A 6,262-nucleotide genomic window follows, 5' to 3' on the forward strand; every position below is an offset into this window, starting at 1 on the left:
GAGGGAGAGCTGAGGTCCCGGGCTGGTCCACAGTGTGGCCTGGAGGAGGGGGCGGCAGTCCTTGCCCTGAGGGCCCAGGCTGCTCCTCTGGGACCTGGAAATTAAAGGACCCTTGTCCCACCTGAACACAGGACAGCCCTTTTGCCGGAGGCAGAGGGTGCGCCGACACGGCTGGAGCAGAGAGAGGCCTGTCCCCGCCTCCAGCACAGCCCTCCAGTCTCCTTCTGCCTCCGGCAGAACCTGAAGGACAAACACAGACAAGTTTTTAGTCTCTTGAATTCAGTCACAGTCCAGATTACACAACAAACAGAATGTGTTTTGCGTGAAACTCACTGGGACAGGGTCCTTGGTTTAGCTCAAAGAGCTGGATGTCGTCTGAGCCATCAACCTCGGGCTGGCCAGCACTGCCTCTCTAATGGCCACGATCCAAGAGGATGAGGGACAACACCGAGTCCTTGTGGTCCCCCGAACCGCGTGGCTGCGGGGTGGAGACGGCAGAGCTAGCTGCTGCAATGGCCTCCACCAGGCGGCTGGTGGGGCCAGCTTGCCGGGCCCGAGGTCTGTCACGAGCAGGCAGCTGACAGGACAGACGAGGAGAGGAAAGAGGACGGTGTTAATGCAGGCGATATTTACTAGAGGAAAAACGAGATCTGAGAGGACGTCTCTACCGTTGGAGACTCTCTTTTCCAGGACAGGAGGTGTTCTTCCCCTTCGCTGCCTTAACCGCCCCTGTGCAGCCTCTTCCCGCTCTCCTGTCTGGGAGGTAGACAACTCGCTCTGGCAGGCACACACACACACAAAAAAAAAAAAACATGAAGCAAAGACTTTCCTCACAGTTTGGATGTTGGAACAAAGTGTTTTCACCACACGTACCTGTGTACTGGCAGGTTTGGTGAAGTCCTTAACCATTTGAAGACCAGCACCCGTTGGCTCTTCTGGTTAAGGACGTGCTTGAGGTGGCCACTGTAGGAGTGCAGAGAGGTGCCATCGTCCCTCAGCTGCAACCGGGTGCAGCTGCCGCTGCGCGGTCCTCGTTCCACCTCACCAGTCCATCGACCAGGAACGCCTGGAAGTACTTCCCAACAGTTGTCCCTAGGAAGGAAGAAAGAAAAAATAGTTCACTTTGCAAGGTGTGTGCGAATAATAAAAAAAAAATAATACAATACCTGGGATGAAACCGGTGGAGGTGGAAGGACTCCACAGATGTGGAGCCCCTCGCGCAGCGGTAAACTGGCAAGCTGACTCCGCCCTTTGTCAGCCTGCCGGTCTCTGTGTAAGCTGCACACCCGGTGGGTCCTGTATGCAGCTGGTGGCACCTCTGCGTACTCCAGATGTCCTGGATGCGGAGAGGTCAAGCAACGGGATCCAGGTTGTCGCGTCCTGCCTCACCGCCAAAGGTGTCCAAGAAGCTCCTGGATAAGGAGCGTGTCTCCTTGGCCCCCGCGTGCCGCACGGCAGTGGAGCCTCCACTTTCTTGGAGATCTCCGGACCACCTCGGGTCGGTCAGGCCGACCATCCCGTGCTTCCCCTCCAGCTCGGACCGCTTAGCCTCCGTGGACGGCGGGCATCGTCCGAGTCCACCTCGAAGATGCGGTGGGACAGCTGCCTCATGAAAGAGGGGTACAGCTCGTGTGCTCTGTTGGTGACACCTGACGAGAGCGCCCAATCAGGTGCCAAATGTCCAGTCTGACCACGAGCTGCCCCCACTCCTGCAGGTGAAAAGAAACAAAGCGGAGACGGTACCAGCTTCATTAATCCGGCCGCCAATGGGATGACAGGCCCTCGGAGCAGGTGAGGACACTGCATGAGGACCTGCCCGGCTCATTCCAGACGTTGGTACATCCAGGCTCCGTGTCAGACATGTGTGGTACCGGCTGAGCTCTTCGCCACCGGGCGGGGGACAAAGTTTCCAACGTTAGCCCGCGTGCAGAGCCTCACACCCCCTTCAGCTTGAGAGAAAAAACTTTACTCAGCCTTCTTGGTGGAGTCCATCTTTTAGGATGGACCCGAAGGTGGACGTGATCCTGGCCTTGGGATTCATCTAGCCGCGTCCGGAGTCATACGTACACTGTCAGCAGCCAGATGGGTGATTGAACGGGGGGTCATCTGGGGCGGGTGGTGGAAAACTGGATTCTTTTGGAGTCCTCCAGACTCGTACAGGCTCTGCAGGGTCTCAAATTTGAAGTCCCCAAAGCCCAACAAGCGCCTCACCCTGCGACTCCTCAAAGGCACGGTGGAACCCGTACCGCCTCCGCAAAGTCAGGGTACGCTGAGGAGTAACGGGTTGAAGGCGTCCTGTAAGATCACACAAAAGAGAGGTTAAATCTTTCAGCACTGAAATTGGATTGAAGTGGATGAATCAGACTCAAGTATCCACCTTGTTGGCCATCAGTGGGGACTGAGACCCCGTCCTCTCTCGCTCCTTCTGGTGGGAGGCGACCAGATTCAACGCTGTAGCCCACGTCGTTCTCCAGGAGCCAGTGGAAGGTCTTCCCCTGGTAGCGCCCGAAACTGGACCTTCCCCGGCTGGGACGAGGGTGCGTTACTTGTGTCACCACCATCGGAGGCGACGTGGACCCAGGCCTCCGCATCCACCTTTTCGGGCGTCTTCGCCCTGGCTTTGGCCCCAGCAGCTGCTCGGGGCCAAGCTTGACTGCCGGGAGGCTTTCAGAGGAGGTCCCATTAGGGGCTCCTCCTAAATGTAGGATGTTCCATCTAAAGAGAGAAAACGAACATGAGCAGAGTACAGTCACCTATGATCATGAAGACATCACATGTATGTTTTAGTGCAAGACATCACTGACTGTTGTAGTTTATTTCTACTCACTTTTTGTTTAGTTGATAGTAGTTTTTAATCTATAAAAGTAACAGAGGAGAGAATTTCCAGGTCCCAGAGGAGCAGCCTGGGCCCTCAGGGCAAGGACTGCCGCCCCCTCCTCCAGGCCACACTGTGGACCAGCCCGGGACCTCAGCTCTCCCTCTGCATCCTCGTCCACTTGCCCCTGCCGCTCAGCCTCCTTCTCTTCCTGTAGCGCAGCGGGTCCCCAGAACAACAGCCTTCAGGAAGAGAAAGGCGGCCGAGGCTGTAGCGGCAGGGGAACCTAAGTCAAAGGCCCATCGGCAGTCGGCACAGTACACCTGCAGCAGGTGTGGCCAACTAAAAAGACTGGAGACTGGCCACACCCGCATCAAAGGAATCTCGTACTGTGCCACTGTCGGCGGGAAAACTGTGGAGGAGTGGAGGGAGGAGATGAAAATCAAGAAGGAAGGAGGCCAGGACAAATTTTTTGTTATTTGTCATTTACACACACTTTTATTTTGGTGTATGGAGTTTGTGTCCTGTTGGACCTCTTGTTTGGGGGTGTTCAATAAAATCACTCAAACTCAGACCGAAATCCAGCTCTTTGAGCTCAACCAGTGGACGATTTCCCAGTGGTGAGTTTCATGCAAACACATTCTGTGCGTGTAATCTGGACTGTGACTAAATTCACGAGACTAAAAACCGTCTGTTTGTCCTTCAGAAGGAGACGGGAATAGTCCCTGCTCCACCTATGTCCGTCTAGCCTCTGTCTCCAGCAAAAGGGCTAACCTCTGTACAGGTGGGACGAGGACGGCCATTTCAATTCATTGTTCCAGAGGAGCAGCCTGGCCCCTGATGTTCAGGCTCCTGTTTCCCAGCACTCCTCAGACTCTGGGGTGAGTTCACAGACAAACTACCACTAATGATGAAGATGATGAGTATGATAGTAACAGCAATAATAATAATATCTTCCTTTATCGTGTTTCTCCTCGGGAGGAGATCTAGGGTCCCGATGGCCAGCCTGGATACCAGCATGTCCTGAAGCTGGCCACGGCCCTGGTGGAAGTCAGGAGCCTTCAGGGACTCTCTGACACCAGGGTAGACGGACTCATCCTGCTCTGGAATCACCTGCCAGAGCAGGACAAGCAGAGAGTCGTCTACCCTCCCAGACAGGGAGACAAGGCAGCAAAGGGGAAGAACACCTCCTGTCCTGGGAAGGAGAGTCTCCAACGGTAAGAGTCCTCTCATATCTTTTTATTTCCTTTAGTAAATATCAGAAAAGCAGAAAACCTCTGAGGGCTGTGGTCAGGCAGCTCATCACAAAGACCGGCAGAAAGTATTTCTGTGCCACTCGATGAGGGCAAGAGTGAGGAGCTATGACTGAGCAGTCAGTGGAAGGAAAACTGAGGATGACGCCTGTGAGCGGCAAAACAACAGGAAGCCTCACAGACTGACGATCTGTCAGAGCTGTGGATAACCAGCCTAAGAAGACTTCAGACATCTGTTCATCTTACCTGCCTTCAGCTTTTAAAGAAATATTTATATACACACACACACACACACACACACACACCTGAGTCAGCTAAATATTGTACATGGTGAATATTACTTCTAAATATTGTAATACTCCTGTTTGAAGCTAGAAATTGACTTTGCTTGTTTCATTGATTAAAAAAACGGAGGGGGGTTCAGCAGCTGACACTTGTGTCGACATCGAACATGAACTGAGCAAAGAAAGAAAAAAAAAAGAACAATCATATTCAAACTTATTTATAACGACAGCCTGATTATCAGTGAATATTAACATGACGGCTTTCTTCTGTTGTCATGGCGCTCTGAACACTTTGTTTGACATCAACCTTCATCTGTTTTGTTTGCTTGAACTACGAGATCAGTGATTTGACTTTTTCCTGTCACACTTCATGAAACATCTGTTCACACATTCAAAATAAAAAACAATAAAAAACACAGCTCTCTTGTTTACACTTGAGAACAGCTGTTGGCTCTAAAAAAGACTGACGTGAGGAGGAGACGGGGATGCAGAGCTGCATCTAAGACTGTACAAACCACGAGCACCGTCTGTTATCACGGGGAACGTCAGGAAGAGCCGACAGCACTAACCGGGCTACAGAGGGAGTGAACTCACTGAGGACTCACACAGTTGAAGACAGACAGCAAAGGTCTGTGGACCTTAATGTTCTCATAGATACAGGTGTTTCAGAGACGTCCTGGTCTGAGGTGTCGGATCATACAGCAGCAGCTCCAGGTGAGGATGATGATGGGCCAAAGAAGAGGGGACGTCAGCACTCGACCAAAGCCTGCAGAGCGCAGGACGATGCACCGAGGGCGACCCTGTGGAGGACGACAAAGAACGTGAATGACGGAGCGGGATCATTTGTAGCTTTCTTTATTTGTATAAACTTTAATGTTCCAGGATTTTATCATTGTACGTTAGTTTTCTGAGAATTTGTTCAACTTGTCATGAAGTTTTTGTTTCTTCGATAAATTATTTTGACTTTAAATCACTTTGAACAAACAGTTTTGAGGACGATGCTTACGGGTCAATCACTGATCGATCGGCTCATGAACGAACCGGTCAGTTTATCCTACGTATCCCACTAAACGTGACCACAACACAGAGGCAGGCACAGAGAGACCGCGACCATCTCGGCTGTGCTCACGTCATCTTACAAGGCCGTGTGGTCACTTTGCATAACAGACGGCGGAGGCCAAGTGTGATGTGACTGTGTCAGATGACGCACTCTTGCCATAAAAAAAAAAAAAAAACAACTCATGAAGCATTTCATTGTCGTTCTGTTGTCTTGATGTTCAAATTCAAACGTCACCGTCGTCGTACTAGACCTATTTTATGAGTTTTCATCCAAATTCACTGAACAAAACGCTGCAGGGAAAAATGTTCAGAAACAAATGTGGTTTCTATGGAGACGGATGTTGAGCTGCACACACGGTGACGGTCAAGATAATTTTCTTCCAAATTAATAATCACTGTTGAATTCATGTAGGTCGGATGCTAAGGTAGCGTACCTTGCTGGTGAAGCCGGTCTGACTCCACGATGACGGCTGCTTCCTCGCCAACCAGACGGGAGAAGTTTAATCTGAGAACAGCATCAGCACAGCAGCGTCACATGACCACCTCAGCATAGTCTGACTCAGCTGTTAATACATTCAACCTCCATTAAAACTAAATAAGAGTTATATATTTAATTCCTCTGCACATTTTTAAATTTATCTCAGGTTAACTGTAACGTACGGGTACCGTGTTGTAGGTTCATTCTAATGTATGTTCAATGTACATGCTGCATCTAAAACAGGAGCTCTCATACCTGTGGATAATATCAGCACAGCAGCTCCACGTGATGTTTCCACATGCACACAACATGAAAAACCAGTTTCCTGTAAAAACAAATAAAAAACAAGTTAAAAACAAATAAGTTAGTAAAT

The 6,262-nt window shown here is 50.7% G+C and overlaps 1 long non-coding RNA gene across 1 annotated transcript in view; it reads right to left on the reverse strand.

Annotated features, from left to right (window-relative positions):
* Positions 1–4,450: 4,450 nt before the first annotated feature.
* LOC113744238 (uncharacterized) overlaps positions 4,451–6,262 on the reverse strand; it is a 1,915-nt gene continuing 103 nt past the window's right edge. The window contains exons 2-4 of the long non-coding RNA XR_003461381.1: positions 6,145–6,214; positions 5,846–5,916; positions 4,451–5,152 (exon numbers count right to left, since the gene is read on the reverse strand). This is a non-coding gene — a long non-coding RNA (uncharacterized LOC113744238). The remainder of the gene's footprint in view (positions 5,153–5,845; positions 5,917–6,144; positions 6,215–6,262) is intronic.

Source organism: Larimichthys crocea, chromosome XXI (assembly GCF_000972845.2).
Source record: "Larimichthys crocea isolate SSNF chromosome XXI, L_crocea_2.0, whole genome shotgun sequence".
NCBI classification, from domain to species: Eukaryota; Metazoa; Chordata; class Actinopteri; family Sciaenidae; genus Larimichthys; species Larimichthys crocea.